The sequence below is a fragment of the Oryctolagus cuniculus genome, chromosome 12 (genome assembly GCF_051225735.1).
Source record: "Oryctolagus cuniculus isolate XC-2025 breed Fujian yellow rabbit chromosome 12, ASM5122573v1, whole genome shotgun sequence".
Classification (NCBI taxonomy): Eukaryota; Metazoa; Chordata; class Mammalia; order Lagomorpha; family Leporidae; genus Oryctolagus; species Oryctolagus cuniculus.
In genome coordinates, this window is record NC_142878.1 from 85,528,139 (window position 1) to 85,544,628 (window position 16,490).

A 16,490-nucleotide genomic window follows, 5' to 3' on the forward strand; every position below is an offset into this window, starting at 1 on the left:
TCTCTTCCTCTCTGCAACTCTATCTCTTGAGTAAATAAATAAATGAATCTTTAAATAGATGATTCTGTGGATGCCGTTGAGATCCGTGTCTTGGTGATTCTGCTGTGTCTTCTCTCGTATGCAGCTGCCAGATAGGGAAACCCCTCGGCCTCTCCAGCCCTTGGTTGCTTGAACGGTCACGATTTCATACTTTGCCTTAGACTTTATTTTACTGATTTTTTTTCCTTGAGTCCTCATTTTGTTCAGGGTCACTGCCCTATGATGCTATAGACTTCTTTGTAGGATGGCCACCATGTTTCTCTTTGGGGTAGGAGAGATCTAAAGGTAGAACTTCAGCAGATGACAAACTAACCTTTTTAGCAGTGGTCTCTAGGCTTGTCCTGGAAGCAACACTTGACAGTTCTGTAGACTGTCTGCTGAACAGCACAACCCATTGGTGTCCAGCATAAGTCTCTTGTAGGTGAAGGGGCATTGGTGGCAGTCCTGTCAGCTACAGGCTCATTTGGATCAGTGATGTTTCACCCTCTGGTGCCTCTGCAGCAGGTGTCCCCACTTCTCCCATGAGAGAAACGCAGAGGTGGAGCACAGAGGCCCCCACTCGGGCTGCGTTCCCTGGACCCTGCAGTTCAGGAAAATGTTACCTGCTGAATTCAACTCACGTTTGGAAGTAGATGTACTTTTTGCAATGATTCTGGATTTCATGTCTGTTAATCATAATCGTCTGATTCCAGACTGTTCTCAGCTTCTCAGCATAAATGGGCAAATGTGAACCTTTAGCTGATCTCATTTCGGATGATCTTGTTGTATCAGCCCTTGTACTGTCAAACTTCGGCTCATCATGGCTTTCTTCTGCCCTCCCTCCCTTCCTTCTGATTTATTTATTTATTTTTAAAGATTTATTTATTTATTTGGAAGGTTGAGTTACAGAGAGAAAGAAGGAGAGACAGAGAGCTTCCATCTGCTGGTTCACTACCCAAGTGGCTGCAAAGGCCTTGGCTGTGCCAGGCCAAAGCCAAGAGCCAGGAGCTTCTCCTAGGTTTCCAACATGGGTGCAGGGGCCCAGGAACTTGGGCCATCCTCTGCTGCTTTCCCAGGTGCATTATCAGGGAGCTGGATCAGAAGTAGAGCAGCTTGGACTCTAACTGGTACCCTTAAGGGATGCTGACACTGCAGCCATGGCTTAATCTGCTTAATGCCACAGTGCCAGCCTTCTCTTCTGATTTATTTCATTTAGTTGAAAGACAAGGAGGAAGAGAGAGAGAAATCTTCCATCTACTGGTTCACTCCCCAAATAGCCTCAGCAGCTAGTGTTGGGCCAGGCCGAAGTCAGGAGCCAGGAACTCCATCCAGGTCGCCCACATGGATGGCAGGGGCCCAAGCACTTGGGCCATCTTCTGCCGCTTTCCTAGGTACGTTAGCAGGGAGCTGGATCAGAAGTGGAGCAGCTGAGACTCAAACCAGTGCTCCCGTATGGGATGCTGGCATTGCAGGTGGTGGCTTAACTTGCTGTACCACAATGCCTGCTGCATAGGATTTTTTTTCTGAAACAGGCATTTTGAGTTCTGTGGGAGGAGGCACATGTGCTTGTGTCGGGGCCTCTTTCGCCTGGGTAACCACTGGACTGGATATATGCTTCCTGGGTTATCAGGCACTGAGCAGACATTCTGTGCAGACTGAAGGTGGTTAGGAGACGCCCAGGAGTGCTTTTAAATTTACAGCTGGCCAGGCTTGCCCTGACATGTATGAATTCCCCCATGTGATTCTTACCCGGGGCATTTGGGAAGCAGGGAGTCAGGTGATACATGGTTGAAGCGTTGTCTCAGGTGGTAAATACTGAGGAATGAGACTTGAAGCCCCTGAGGCCATGTATGCAGTCTGTATTTTCTGTTCAGCTGCTGGTGGTTCCTGAACAGGAGCATATGTGGCTGCACAGCTGGGACACACATATGCTTCAGAGGACCTTGACCGTGCCATGTGGAGCCCAGAGAATCTGGGGACAAATGGTTTGACATTTGCTAATAACTTGGTGCTGTCCTCTCCTCTGGGCTCCCATAGTCCTCTCCGATGCCATGGTGGAAGCCTCCGAGGAGCCCACAGGGGAGGGTGGGGTGTGGCGAGTACACTGTAGAAGGAGCCCCTTACAGACAACCTCAGGATGGGAATTTGGTGTGTCTTTATCTTCTGTGTTTTGGGTCATCTTCAGAACAGTGGGGGAAATATCCTGTAAGCTGTGCGGCTGCTTTTGCTCACTGACTAATGAGAGTGAGGCTGGAGCAGGTTTCTTACTACTCAGGGAGCTGAGTTTGCTTACTGGTGTGCCGAGATGGTGGGCAGTGCCCTTCACTCCTTCCTCCCTCCTTTGGGGCTGCAGTGACTGAGACCCAACAAATCTGATCATTTCCCAAGTGTGCCAGGCCTTGGAGAAGTGTGGGAGCTCCTTCATCTCTACATGTGTGCTCCGGGACCCCCAGAAACAGGAGCTAGTTTGTTAGATCATTCAGTTCCCTGGTGTGAGTGATGGAAAGGAGGCAAGGGTGTCCAAAGGTTGTATTGGAGTTTTGTTTTTTCAAAAAAAATTTTTTTAATTTATTTTTATTTTGTTAGAGAGAGAGAAAGGGAGAGAGGAGATGGGCAGAGAGAGATCTTCCCTCTGCTGGCTCATTCCCCAAATGCTCGCATCTCTAGGGCTGGGCCAGGCTGAAGCCAGGAACCTGGAACTCAGTGGGGTCTCCCATGTGAATGGCAGGGGTCCAAATACTTGATCCATCCCTTGCTGCCTCTCAGGGTGTGCATTGGCAGAAAGCTGGTATGGGTAGAGAATAGGCAAGATTTGAACCAGACTCTCCAGTGTGGGATGTGGGTGTCCCAAGTGGTGATGTAACCACTGCACCAAACACCTGCCCCTGTGTGGGAACTTTAAATGAAAGATGCCAATGAGCTAGTTCAGAGTTTCTCAAACTCCTCTGGTTAGGAGACTTCCAGGAGTGCTTTTAAATTTACAGTTGGCCAGGCCTGCCCTGACATATACGACTTCCCCCATGTGATTCTTACCCTTGGCATTTGGGAAGCATGGAGTCAGGTGATAAAGCCTCTTTGTTCTTGCTATCTCCAGATGGTTCATGGCCCAGCGACCTGAGAGTCACCTCGGAACTTGCTGGGAATGTACAATATCAGGTTCCGCCTGGACCTCCACATGTGGACTCTGCAATTTTGCCAGCGCTTGTTAGGAATTGGGGGAAAGGGCTTGCCTGGAACACAGGGACACCTGCCAACATTATAAAAATTTTTTTATTTATTTGAAAGGCAGAGAGAGAGAGAGAGAGAGGTCGATCTTCCATCTGCTGATTTGCTGATTTACTCCCCAAATGGCCATAACAGGAGCCTGGAACTCCTTCTGGGTCTCCCATGTGGATGGCAGGGGCTTAAGTACTTCCGCCATCATCTGCTGTCTTCCTGGATGCATTAGCAGGGAGCTGGATTAGGGGTGGAACAACCGGGACTTGAACTGGTGCTCTGATACGGGATGCTGGTATTGTAAGCAGTGGCTTACTCCACTGAGTCACAACGCTGGCCTCAACTTATTAACATTTTAAATCAGGTTGAGGGTGGAGGGTGAAGGGGTCAAGAGGAATGACAGCCTCTGCTGAGTAGCTGAGAGGTGGTAAGTGGGGACTTCAACTCAGGAGTCTGGCTGCAAACAGTGCTCTGCATTTTTCATTGCTAACTCCAATGACATCTCCCCCCGCCCCCCTCCCCAGTGTGCCTCCTGGAAGGATGACGCTGGGGATAGGAGAGCTTGTTGTCCAGCATGGCTGGGACCACACACGTGTGTCCTAATTCTTGAATCTATTAACCCCTAACCCCTCCTCACTGTCCTAGGGAGGAGACTCAGATCCAAACGTACAAGTCAGCAAATTTGAGCTCGTGGGGACCCTGGGGAGTTTGCATTGCGCCAGCGGTGGGTCACTGAGAAAGTTGTTTTATTTTCATCTGAGGACAGGATCAGACGGAATACAATCTTTCTAATGCTCCTCCAGACTCCTAAATCCTCCTTCTCTAAGCACAATGTCAGAGAAATTACCCTGCGAGGCACTTGCCAAATGGTTTGAAATCAGCGTTCGTGCACATTTCCGAAAAGACAATTAAGAACTTATTTGAGGAACTAAAGGCCTGCTGTGCTAGACGTTCCTTGGAGAGAGCTCAGTGCCAATTGGGAAAGTCTCCTGGGGGCTCTTTCTCATCACAGCCCCTGCTCGGAGAAGCTGAGCTGGGGAAGTGGAGAGACCACCAGGCATGGGGGAGTGGAGGACAGGGATGAAGGGAAAGGGAGCAGCGTGCCCTGGAGGGAAATGAACAATGCCTGTGTCTCTTCCAGGAGAAGTAACATCTTTGCAGATAGAATCAAGCAGAGAGGGAAGGTCATTATAAATTCATCAACACTTGAATCGTATTGCGGGTTAGCACTGGGGCTTTGGCCTAGAAATCCGAGCCTTGAGCCTTGCTAGGCTGGGGCTCCACCCAAGGTCACCTGTTAGGTTAAGAGTAAGGTCTGATCAGGAGCCAAAGGACCTTAATCCTGTGCACTGCCCCTCAGGCTCTGCTACCTTCTGTCTGAGATGGGAGATGCTAAGAAAGTAAAGTTACAGTGATGGGATCCAGATGTGCTAGCCCTACCCTTCTGCTTTTTTTTTTTTTTATCTAATTTTATTTACTTGAGACGCACAGAAGGAGAGAAGGAGAGAGAAACAGACAGACTTCACATCTACTGGTTCACTCTTCAAATCTTCAAATGCCTGGAATAGCTGGGGGTGGGCTGGGATTGAAGCCAAGAGTGGGGAACTCAAACCAGGTCTCCCACATGGGTGGCAGTGACCCAAGTACTTGAGCCATCAACTGCTGCCTCCCAGGGTGTGCATTAGCCGGAAGCTGGATTCAGGAGCCGGAGCTGGTTCTCAAGTCCAGACACTTGAGAGGGAATTTGGGCGTCCCCAGCAGTGTCTTGACTACTAGGCCAAGTGCCTGTCCCCTTTCCTTCCCTCCCTCCCCTGCTTTTTTTAAAGATTGATTTATTTATTTGAAAGTCACAGTTACACAGAGAGGAGAGGCAGAGAGAGAGGTCTTTGATCCACTGGTTCACTCCCCAATTGGCCGCAACAGCCGGAGCTGTGCCGTTCCAAAGCCAGGAGCCAGGAGTCTCTTCTGGGTCTCCCACGTGGGTGCAGGGGCCCAAGGACTTGGGCATCTTCCTCTGCTTTCCCAGGCCGTAGCAGAGAGCTGGATCGGAAGTGAAGCAGCCGGGACTCGAACCAGTGCCCATATGGGATGCCAGCACTGCAGGCAGTGGCCTTACTTGTTATGCCACAGTGCCGACCCCTCCCTCTCCCCCTTTAAAACTAACGTATTGGAGTTTCATTTGTTGTTCTGCTTTATGTGTGCAAGGAATAAAAGAGGAAAAAAAATCACAAGCAGGCAAACATTGTTAGTTTTGGGGATGTGTTTCTCTTGGTGTGAGACACCAGACAGAGGGACCTACGGAACAGAGAATGGAGAAGCCTCTGTGCTGAGAGTGGTTCAGAGTTGGAGCCTGCATTTATGAATGCCATTGCCAAGGTCCACAGGGACAGGTGCATATTAATTTTTCAAAGTAAACTGTAGCAAGGCTGAAAGTTGGTGCTGATTCTCCTTAGCGTGAGTATGAGATCTCGAAGGCCTTTGGTCCAGATGCAGGGGGAGGATGTGGCCACACGGTGATGAAATGCCAGATTGCCTGTGTGGAAAATCTGAAACCTGTAATGTTTTGGCCGCACAGTTTGGCTGTAGATTGGGCATTGTCTTGGTTGAGAGTGGTCTAATGTGTGTGCTCTTTTTGTTTTTGTCTGTTAGGTTGAATTTTGAGGACAGGAACCAAGCCCTTTGCTGCTTTGCCAGCCCCAGGGTATGTTGGTAAATGACCAGAACATCCAGCTGCAGCGGTCAAGCTGGGGGAGAGCCCTGGGGCAGTGGGCTCGAGGCAGAGGTCACGGGCTATGAGTTTGGGTGTCCTTCCTGTGGCACCGGCTTTCTGCCAGCTTGTCACGACTTCTTCCTCATGCGTCATATCGGGTGAACTCAATGAAATGTTAGCACAAAATATATAATTTGTTGAGAAATTAAATCCTTTTTAGATTATAGTCAGCCCTTCGTATCCACAGATTCAATCCCCATGGGTTGAAAATATTGAGAAAGATTGTGTTTGTATTGAATATGTCATTCTCCTTGTCATTAAACCCTAAATGATAGAGTATAACAGCTATTCACAGAGCATGCAGATTGTAGTAGGTATTATGAGTAATCTAGAAGCAATTTAAAATATACCAAAGATGAATGTAGTTTATGTGTAAATACTATGTACTATGCCATTTTTGTTTTTTCCGTTTTACAATTTTATTTATTTATTTGAGAGATAGACATCGCCTATCCTCTGGTTCACTCTCCACATGCCTGCAGTGGCAGGGACTGGACCAGGCTGAAGCTGGGAGTTAAGAACTCGATGCAGGTCACTGGTGACAGGAGTCCAATTACTTGAGCTGTCGCTGCTGCCTCCAGGGTGCACATTCTGCTCTGAGATGGGATGGAAGCACCCCAGGTGGTGCCTTAACTGGACAGCCAAACACCTGTCCCCAGTGCTATGCCATTTTACAGAAGGACCGCCTTGAGCATCTGCAGATTTTGGTGTCCAGGAGAGGTCTTGGAACCAGTGGCCCTCGAATACCAAGGGACAACTGTAGAGCAGAAGTAACCAGTGGTGGGGATGTTGCTGTGTGTAGCGAGTAAAACCACCACCTGGGACTCTGGCATCTCACATGGGTGCCAGTGTGAGTTCCGACTGCTCCACTTCTGATCCATCTACCTGCTGATGTGCCTGGGAAGGCAGCAGAAGATGGCCCAAGTGCTTAGACCCCTGCACCTATGTGGGAGACCCAGAAGAAGCTCATGGCTTTGGGTTGGCCCAGCTCTGGCTATTGTGGCCATTTGGGGAGTAAACCGACAGATGGAAGATCTCTCTGTCTCTCTCTGTAATTCTACCTTTGAAATAAACAAACAAATCTTCAAAGAAAAAAAAAAAGAGCAAAACAAAACAGTGGTGCCAGAAGTTTGATTTGACCTGGACACCATAGCAGCCCTGGAGACCTTTTTCTTCTCTGTGTCCCTATGCCCTTCCCGGTAGTCAGACCTGAGGAGGTGCAGGACCCAAGAGCTCTCCTGATGGTTCTTTGACTGGTGTAAGGGTGCTGCGAATGGCTCAGCTTCGACCGTGCAGCCTCCCATGGAGCTAGCCTGTCCTGACCCCCTTGTGATAGGATTGCTTCCCTTTATGGGGATCTGCCTCTGGCTTTTCCCGGGAAGATGGGGAGGGGCTTATGCTGTGAGACCTAAAGTCCTTGTGAGGTTGTCCAGGGCACAACAACGCATCAGCAGGGCCCTTGCTGGCTCCGTGTGTACTGAACCTGTTCTCGACAGGATCAAGTGCCCTGTCCTTATGAGCAGAAAAGCTGTTTGAGAGTGTTGAAGGCCTAAGCATAGAGTCAGCAAGTTAAACAAGCAAATGAAGCTTTACTAAGTACTAAAAAAAAAAAGACTAAGGAAAAACAATAAGAGAGAAGGCAAGAAAACAATGCTATGTTTTCAGTGTTCCAGGTGATTGGGGTTTGAGAGCCGTCCAGCTTGTCTTGCAGCCCATTCAGTCTGGTGAGAAGCCGGGTCTGTGGAACACCTGCTGCCTGAGGTGCCGTGCTCAGCCCTGCGAGTGTGGAGTGTGGTCTGGGGGCCGGTAGCAGCAGCATGCAGAACTCCCTGGCACTGTGCAGTCTTCAGTCCCACCTACTCTGCCTGGGGCACAGGAGCCTGCATTTTCTTTTTCTTTTTTTCCCCTCTAAAGATTTGTTTATTTGAAAGGCAGAATTACCGGGCGAAGGTAGGGAGAGAAAGAGAGAACTTCCATCCACTGGTTCACTCCCCAAATGGCTGCAACAGTTGGAGCTGGGCCGGCCAAAGCCAGGAGCTTCAGACAGGTCTGTTACATGGGTACAGGGGCTCAAGCACTTGGGCCATCCTCCTCTGCTTTCCCAGGTCATCAACAGGGAGCTGGATCAGAAGTGGAGCAGCTGGGGCTTGAACTGGTGCCCACATGGGATGCTGGTACTGCAGGTGGTGGCTTTACCTGCTATACCACAGCACTGGCCCCCAAGAACCTGTATTTTCACAGGTCACTCCTGTAGTTGTTCTTTTTTCTTTTTCTGCACTGCGCAAGTGAGAGCAGGATTTATTTTAAAGTGAGAGAGTGAATACACACTCACTGGAGTGTGGCTGCCCACCATGGGGGGGCGGGGGAGAAATACTCACTATGAGATGGCCAGAGAGAGCTGCCAGTGAGGAGAGAGCGTGGGAGGAGGCCAGGGGAGGACCAAATAGGGGCAGGAAGCCAAAGGGCAGAAGAGCTCTGTGGGGGGTCTGGGGCACAGCAGGGTGTGAGAATGGCTGTGGTGTAGTTCTTAGTAGCAAAAGCTCTTTTCTTCCCATGGGTCATTTCCCAGAGCATTTTATGTTGTATTTGTGTGTGTGTGCGCACGTGCGCTGCTAGGGAGATGGGGTAGACAAAGCTAGCCTTACCCATCAGTGCTCAGTACTCATGAGCAAGAGCCCTGAGGTCTGGATGCAGACCACCCTGGAACCCACCTGAGACTTGGCCTTGCCAAAAGCTGCCTGCAGGTTGTGACTCAAAAGGGGGTCAACATGTCCTCATGAGGGTGCCTCTGACAGCCCCCTTCCTGTCGGGAGCCGACGTAGCTGGACAGATCTAGGGGAGCCAGGCTGGGGGGTTGCGCAGCCCATGCCTGCAGAGGACTTGTCCTTTGCGGGGTGGGGCACCCTTGCAAGGGCAAGCACCGGCTGAGCCCCAGATTCTCACCTGTGTCTGTGCTGGTTCTGCTCCTGAAAGGCCTTGTTCATTGTCGCAGCTGACACAGAGCGCTCTGTCCGAGACACATTTCCTGATGCAGCAAGTGTTTCCAAGTGAACCAAATGGCAGGTCGGGATAGGACTGACTGACAGTGACAAGTATCCATTCATTCAGCTCTTTTCCCTGAGTGGAATAGGACACGATCCCTGATCCCACAGGGGCTGGCCAGAGGAAAGGGGCTGGCTGCCAGGCCTTCCTGGCACAGGAAGCAGTGCCCACGAAGGGACCGGGCGGTGAGCTCAGGGCCCTGTGACCCGCAGGGACTTTTTCTCTGGCTGGAGGTTACGGTCCCTACAATGTGTGAGGCTAAGAGACTGTCTTTCAGCTGAGTCAGAGGTCCAGGTTCCATCTTGTCTTTTAGGATCCTGGGTTGGTGTTTGGGGGGGTGCCCCTCCCCACCCCTAGAGTGAATGACATCATGAAATTTAAATGCATCTCCTTTGAGTGGAAGATGCAGTTGGCTTAAAATGACTTCCTGGCGGCCACGTGTGGGTAGGGGTTGGGGTGAGGGTGTTGGGGAATCGGAATGAAGTGCATACTCTCTTCTCAGCTCAGAAAACCTGCCTGTGGAGGTAGACGGGAAAGAGCATAATGGTGTTACGGAACAAGCGTTATACCGTAATAAGATGCACATCACAGGCAACCCACTAAAGGGATTGCGAAGAGGGAAAGACATTGTGCTCTTTCACAGAGCTAAGTGGATGCAGCCTACTGCATTCATGTTTCCAAGATGAACTTGCTGATTTACATCTCCATGACTAGGACGAGGGAGTTGGGGGATGAGTCGGGCCAGTTACCCCCTGGACACTGGAAGCATTGGCTTCCTTCGTGTTCTGTCGTGAAGAGCTGGCTCTCAGGCCTCTGTGAGAGAAGCCATAACAGGAGCGGCTGTGTCCCCTTGCCCTGGTGAGGGTGGATTGAATACTCCGGAATTGTGGACTTGCCCTGGGCTTGTGGAAGCTCCAGGGAGACCACGGCTGGCAGGGAGGCTGCCATCTCTGAGAGCTCAATGGTGACAAAACTAGAAGTGAGGATAGCAAGGGCGCCTGTGCTGGGCTGGGGAGCTCACTTCCTAGCTGCCCCCATGTCTCAGTCCTGTGAACTCCAGAGCCTGAGCCACAGTCTGTGAGCTTCTACTCATTAGGAATGAGCTCATTCCCAGTGTGTGGCCAACAGCTCCTCAAGAGAACAGGGGACACAGAATTCTGGTGGGTTCTGTGGTAAGCTCCGCCTGTCTGGGCATCAGACATCTACTTTTTTTTTTTTTTTAAAGATTTATTTGTTTTACTTGAAAGTCACAGTTACACAGAGAGAAGGAGAGGCAGAGAGAGAGAGAGAGAGAGAGAGAGAGAGAGAGAGAGAGAGAGGTCTTCCATCCGTTGTTTCATTCCCCAGATGGCTGCAATGGCCGGAGCTGTGCTGATCGGAAGCCAGGAGCCAGGAGCCTGCTCCGGGTCTCCCATGCTGGTGCAGGGGCCCAAGGACTTGGACCATCTTCTACTGCTTTCCCAGGCCATAGCAGAGAGCTGGATCGCAAGTGGACCAGCTGGGACTCGAACCGGCACACATACGGGATGCTGGCACTGCAGGTAGTGGCTTTACCTGCTATGCCACAGTGCTGGCCCCTATCATTCTTTTTTTTTTTTTAAGATTTATTTATTTATTCAGATATCCCAGTTATGGAGAGAGAGAGAGAGAGAGAGAGAGAGCGACAGAGACAGACAGACAGACGGAGGGAGGGAGGGAGAGGGAGAGAGGGAGAAGTCTTCCATCCACTGGTTCACTCCCTAATTGGCTTCAGTGGCTGGAGCTGTGCCGATCCAAAGCAGGAGCCAGGAGCTACCTCTGGGTCTCCTATGTGGATACAGGGGCCCAAGGACTTGAGCCATCTTCATCTTCCACTGCTTTCCCAGGCCACAGCAGAGAGCTGGATCGGAAGTGGAACAGCTAGGACCTGAACCAGCGCCCAAATGGGATGCAGGCACTGGAGGAGGCAGCTTTACCCACTAGACCACAGCGCCGGCCCCCCAATCATTCTTAATATTATGTAAATGCTGTGTAAGTAATTGTGCTCTATTGTTTAGGGAATAATGACAAGAACAATGCCTTTATCTGTTCAGTGCACATACAATTTTCAATATTTTCAGTTAGAACTTGGTTGAATCCATGGATATGGAGGACGAATTGTGCTTGATTCTTTGCCACAACAGGGTTGATGTCCTAGTGGGCCTTAAAGTGGCAGCCCCTGGGTGGATTGGTGTTCAGTGGGATACAAATGTAAACATGAGGCTTCTCCAGCCATCTCCTCTCTGGTACCTTTGGTTCACCTGCCCCAGTCCACCTGCGTTTGCAGTCCAGGTGTGGTAATTGGAGTACTTGGCTTTGCGTCCTGGCCTGCCTTGGATCTGCCTGCTATGTCTTAGAGAGAGGACACGACATGGCTTTCCCCCCGTTTGCTTGGATCCTGGTGTGGGAAATAGCTATGGACAGGTTCCCCTATGTGGCTAAGCCCAGGTTCCTTACTGTTGAAGACACCTAAAGATGTGTCACCTTTGCGATGGCAGGCGCCTAAGGGACGGTGAATATTCTGTGCTCAGTGCAGTGTGGGTCCACAGCAGGGGCTCTGAGATCTGCCTTCACTCCCTTCTCCTTGGGGCGCCCTCTGTTGTCCTGCTTGATTCTGCCAGACTCCTCCGATCCTTAAGCAGGTACGACTAGCAGTGATCTACTGCCCTAGGATCAAACTCCTCGGAGTTGCCCTCGTAACTTCTGATGATTGAGAAAGCAAAGCAGGGATGGGCGTTGTGGTGCAGTGGTTAAGCCACTGCTTGGGATACCTGTGTGCTATACTGAGTGCAGGTTTCAGTCCCAGTTCTTCTGCTTTCGATCCAGCTTCCTACTAATGTGCCTGGCAAAGCAGCAGAGGACGACTCAAGAACTGGGGTTTTTGCTACCCAGGTGGGAGACCCTGGTGGAGTTCTGGGCTCCTAAATTTAGTCTAGCTTAGACCTGGCCTTTGGGGAGTGAACCAGCAGATGGAAGACCTCTCTGTCTCTCCCTCCCTCTCTCTGTAACTCTGCCTCTGAGTCTCTGTGTCTCTCTGCTTTTCAAATATGTAAGTAAATCTTAAAAAGAGATTGTTTGGTGAGGGGTACTTTGGAAAGAAAGAAACTGTAGTCCTCTGTTGTGTGATAGCAATTGTCACTGCCCAGAATTTCCAGTTGAACACTTGGAATGTAGCTGGTGGGACTGAGAAACTACATTTCTCATTTTTCATTTGAATTTTAAACCAGTGATTGGGAAACTTTTAAGTCTGTTTGGAATAACTGGGTATGTGGATTGGCTTTTCCAGCTGTAAATGTTACGAAATCGAAATATAGATCTCACATCCAAATGGAGATGTGTGCTGTGAATGTAAAATACATGCCATATTTCAAGGCCATGGCAAACAGAAAGGAATGTAAGATATCACATTCATCATTTTTTATATTGATTGCTCGTTGGCTTGATGATATACTAGATATATTGAGTTAAATAAAAAATAATTCTAGAGGTTCACCCTTTTTAACTTTTCTGTGTGGTTATGAGAAAATGTATTTATTTATTTGAAAAGGAGAGTGACAGAGAGAGAGGGAGAGACTGTGGTGGGGAGAGAGGGGGTGGGGAGAGAGAGATCGATCTTCCAAACTGGTTTACTCCCCAAATGGCCATGATGGCTGAAGCTGGGCAAGGTTGAAGCCAGGAACACCATCCAGGTCTCCCACATGGGTTCCAAACAGTTGGGCCATCTTCTGTTGCTTTTCCCAGGCAATTAGGAGGAAGCTGGATTGGAAGTAGAGCAGCCAGGACTCAAACTGGCATCCATATGGGATGCAGGCGTTCCAGGTGGTGGCTTAACCTACTGTGCTACAATGGTGGCCCTGTGAGAAAATTTTAAATCATAAAAATGTGTGTGTTGTGTTTCTAATGGCAAGTACTGCTTCTGACCCTGGGGTATTGTCACAGACTTGAAGACCACGTGGAAGCTGCTGGAGCCCCGATTCCTGGAGTAAGTGATGCTCTCTCCAGTCTTCCTCTGTGGACTACCTAAGTCTTGAGCACAGCTGGCCGCTGACAAATGCCAAGCCACTGAGCGGTCTCTTGATCTCTGAGCCACCCTGAGGCAGGCTGGAGGGAGCACCTTGTGCTGTTCTGGGGAGGGCCTGGATTCTGTACTTCCTGCCTGCTCTCAGTTGTACTTCCGGAAGGACGGGCCTCAGCCAGGGCTCCCGGTGGATGCAGCTTTGCTTTGTTCAAGTTTCTCAGGTGAAGAGCACTAAAAGCAATCAGCTTTATAAAACCGGAAGCTCTGGGAGAATTCCAAGTGTTGGCGTGTGTGTGTGTGTGTGTGTGTGTGTGTGTGAGTGTGTCTGTGTGTCTCTGTGTGTTCATTCCCCAGGATTTGTACTGGACTGGTGTTGTCTAGAGGAGTATCCTGTCAGCTTCTAGAATTGTAGTTCTCATTTTTAAATGCTTAATTCAAAATGTAATGTGGTTTGGTTGAATTGAATAAATATTGTCATAGCATTTCCTGTCATTTTGGAGGATAATGATGAGCCAGTCTTGAGTTTTCAGTCATTGAGTGTATGTTCGCAGGTCCTTAAGAAAACACTTTCTGAGATGCTCAAGGAGTGGTCTCATTTATTTTCAAAAGGACTACTTTTTTTTTTTTAATTGTTTATTTGAAAGAGTTGTAGAGAGACACACACGTACACATGCATACACACACATACGCACACACACACACAGAGAATGTTCCATTCACTGGTTCACTGTCCAGATGGCTGCAAAGCCAGGAGCTTCCAGGTCTCTCACATGGGTAACAGGAGCCCAAGCATTGGGCCATCTTCTGCTGCTTTTCCCAGGCCATTACCAGGGAACTGAATCAGTAGTGGAGCAGGCAGGATGTGAACCAGAGCCCATATGGAATATTGGCATTGCAGGCAGCAACTCTACCTGCTATGCAACAACATTGGCTTTGATTTAGTTTATTTAAAAAAAAAAAAAAAAAAAGAGTTCCAGAGAGAGAGAGAGATCTCAATCTTCTATCCATTGGTTCATTCCCCCAAATATCTACAGCAGCCAGGGCTGGGCCAGGCCAAGGCCAGGAGCCAGGAACTTCAATCTGGGGGTTCCAGGAGGGTGGCAGAGACTTGAGTCATCAATTGCTGCCTCCCCGGATGTGCATTAGCAGGAAGCTGGATCAGAAGCAGAGTAACTGGGACTTGAACCAGGCACTCTGATACAGGATGCAGGTATCTCAACCTGCAACTTAAGCCAGTGTGCCAAACACCTATTCTGAACATGAATTTTTAAATTTTCCTATTCCCTAAATGTGCACATGAATGAAGAATGATTTCTGTTATTTCTTGTCCAGAAGAATGAAAGCAGATGGTTGCTGTCACTTTAATATCACAGCGGTGACTGCACTGCAGTGCTTGTCAGCCCCAGTGCTCTGAGTATTGGGGCCTTTTCCGGACAGCTCTTCAGTCTAAGGCCACAAATGCAGGGGCAGCCCCAGAGGTCTTCCATTGCAAGTACCAGGAATGCCTCCTTTTAGGAGTTGCTGTTGCACTCTCACTCTTATCTCCGTGCTGCTGCTCCTGCTGTTCCCTGGGGGCCCAGCAGCAGTGCAGAAGTCCCTGGCATGGGAAAGCCCCCATGTCCCACTTCCACCCCTGGTGCCATCTTCTACTCAGCCCATCTTCCGCTCCTCCAGTGTGTGTATTTGGATTTTCCCACCTTCTTGGTTCCATCCTGTGAATATGGGTTCTTCCCTGGCTGATCAGAAACACCAATGGAAGCTTGCAAGTCAGCCTGGACCCCTCTCCTGGGAATGCTGATGGGGTAGCCAAGGAACTCATCTTTAAACCACCCTATCGGCCGGTGCCACGGCTCAATAGGCTAATCCTCCCCTTGTAGCGCTGGCATCCCAGGTTCTAGTCCCGGTCGGGGTGCCGGATTCTGTCCCAGTTGCCCCTCTTCCAGGCCAGCTCTCTGCTGTGGCCCGGGAGTTCAGTGGAGGATGGCTGGATCAGAAGAGGTGCAGCTGGGACTTGAACCGGCACCTTATGGGATCCTGGCACCACAGTGCCAGCCCCATAACTGATTTTTAACACATCAAATTCAGGGCTTTGATTGCCTGCGTGCCTTCATCTGGTAACTTTTCCCGCCTGTGAAGGCTGAACTTAAGGTTGCGACTATAGCAGAATGGTTTGGAGCACAGACTTAGAGCCCTGATACCTGCATTTGAATCTTGATTCTGACTTGGACTTGCTGTGGGACATTGGTAAGTTCTTAACCGTGCCTCAGTTTCTTTATCTGCTAAATGAGGATTATAATGGTCACTCCCTCAGTAGACTGTGGCGGGGTTAAATGAGATAATGCATACATAGCACTTAGCATGGAGCCTGGCGTAGAAGTGTTCACTGTTTTCTTTAAGCCTTAAGATGGTAGCGAGGAGATTTTTTGGGAGCCCACTGATGTCATGATTTGCTGCACGCTACACTTCCCCTCTGAGGACCATGGATGAGGCTGCTCCTAAGGGAAGCAGATGGTTCTAGAAGGCAGAGGCAGACAAGAAGCTGAATAGTGCAGGCCTCAGACAAGGCTAGTCCTGGCTTCCTTGAGCGAGACTGCAAGTGGGTCTGAGACAGGATTCTGCTAGTGATACCAAATGGGAGGAAGGCTGGTTCTAGGACCAGCACATCAGGGTCGACCTGTACACCTCTTCCCACACAGCTAGCCAATGGGTCTCACGGTAGTCTCCCCTGTGGGCCTTGCAGCCATACCGGTGCCCAGCCCCACCTCACACCCGTGTGATTGAGAGCCTGTGCTGCAGCCCAGGTGGACTGTGTTTGTGATTCTAATGTGCACTCAGGGATGTGTGTCCTGGGCAGACCGACTGCAGGGGTGCTCTGAGCTCCTCCTAGAGATGCCCGGCCAGGTCCCTTCACTCACGGGGCTCCCTTAGCCTCCCTTCTCCTTGCCACTGTGAGAGTCATTGTTCCTAGCGGGACCTACTCAGAGGCAGCCTTCCCAGCATTCCTGAGGCCGTGTGGCTTGTTATAGGAGCAGGTTGGTCGTTCACTGGAGAGGCACTTGCCAAGAGACCAGGGAGACAGGGCTGTTTGTACATGGAGGTCCTGTGGCCTGGGGATTGCCTCTTCCGGCCTCATTGGGCACTTCCTTCTGTACCCAGGTGTTGATGATGGTGATCTTTGTATAAAGGGGACGATGTGCACATGTTTGTGTCCTCCTTGGGTTGCATTACAACTCTGCCAGCGTGGAGGTGTGGAGCAGCAGGGGTGGACTCTGGCTTGCCTTCCTCCTGCAGCACCCTGGGCGTTGCCACGTGCAGCAGAGGTTGTGCAGTGAACTTGCCCTTGCTGTTTGTAGGAGAACCTCCTTGTGGCCCCCATATAATCAATCATGGACAGCTTCAGCCCAGGCT

At 50.1% G+C, this 16,490-nt stretch overlaps 1 protein-coding gene and 1 pseudogene across 42 annotated transcripts in view; one reads left to right on the plus strand and one right to left on the minus strand.

Annotated features, from left to right (window-relative positions):
* TLN2 (talin 2) overlaps positions 1-16,490 on the plus strand; it is a 479,276-nt gene that overhangs the window by 22,371 nt on the left and 440,415 nt on the right. The window lies entirely within an intron of this gene.
* The window catches only part of LOC149123139 (selenocysteine insertion sequence-binding protein 2-like), a 29,950-nt pseudogene continuing 13,510 nt past the window's right edge, over positions 51-16,490 (minus strand).